The 1039-nt window shown below is 60.5% G+C and overlaps 1 protein-coding gene across 1 annotated transcript in view; it reads right to left on the reverse strand.

Moving 5' to 3' along the window:
• Nucleotides 1–389: 389 nt before the first annotated feature.
• LOC103584269 (myotubularin-related protein 5-like) overlaps nucleotides 390–1039 on the reverse strand; it is a 3273-nt gene continuing 2623 nt past the window's right edge. Inside the window, exon 6 of the transcript XR_549958.1 lies at nucleotides 390–1029. The gene's annotated coding sequence lies outside the window, so the exon portion shown is untranslated. The remainder of the gene's footprint in view (nucleotides 1030–1039) is intronic.

Consider the following 1039-nt stretch of genomic DNA (forward strand, 5'->3'; position numbering starts at 1 on the left):
CCGCCATGTCCTCAGGAGACGGCCCCACGAGCTCAAGGGCAGGGACCCCAGGGGTTGGGAGGTGAGGCCTGATGTGAGTCTGCAAGCTTCTGAGCACACACAACAGGCCAGGGCAACTCCTGCCCCATAACCCCTAGGGAGATGTCACCACATCTGCAGAGGTGACAGGCAGGGCACCACGGGATAGGCTCAGGGTCTCCCACGCAGCAGCCTCCACACCTCACACCCCTGACACTGAGTCCAGACATCCAAACACAGAACTTGAGAGGACACTGGGCCCCAGGCACAGAGGACCGAGAGGGCCTGGAGGGTGACTGGAGTCCTGGCTCAGGGACCAAACCTCAAGGAGCCCCAGCATCTATGAGCCAGGCCAAGAGAATAAGGCGGATAAGGCCGGAGTGTCAGAGAAGAGCCACTGAGGAGCCGACGTGAGACTGGTTAAGTGTGGTGGGCAGAGGACAGGGAGGAGCTGGCCTCTACACAGCCCTCCCTTTCTGAACTTACAGAAGCACCCGCGTGCCCTTTGGGCCCTGGGGGGTTTCCACCTCCTGCCTGAAAGCTTCTCACTGGACACAACTGTGCACCCCATGTGGACAGTGGGTGCCGAGAGCAGACGCACAGCACCATGCACACTGTTGGCCCCTGACCTCCCAGGGACAGAAGGCATTTCACACATTTACAACCATGTTGCCTCCCCGGCAAAAAGGAAGGGGCAGAGGGATACACGGGATGCCTCACGGGTGGGGCCAAGCGTGGGACAGCACCTGGCCCGGATGAACCTCAGCATATGCAGGGTGCCTGTAGGGCTATGCATGGTGGTGGGGGAGGGAATGGCGAGACCAGCAAAGACAAAGTCCAGGGAGCCGGGAAAGGTGAGGACAGAGCCAGGCAGGAGGCTCTGCAGACAGTCTGGACACAGTGGGAGGGGACGGAACGCAGGAGGGGTGGGAAGGACTAGCCCAGGGATGTTTTGAGGGCAGTGGATGGATGTGGATGTGGTCAGAGCAGGGAAGGCCTCAGGACACTTACCTGGTCTAAG

The sequence above is a fragment of the Galeopterus variegatus genome, unplaced genomic scaffold (assembly GCF_000696425.1).
Source record: "Galeopterus variegatus unplaced genomic scaffold, G_variegatus-3.0.2 Scaffold48468, whole genome shotgun sequence".
In the NCBI taxonomy this organism is placed as follows: Eukaryota; Metazoa; Chordata; class Mammalia; order Dermoptera; family Cynocephalidae; genus Galeopterus; species Galeopterus variegatus.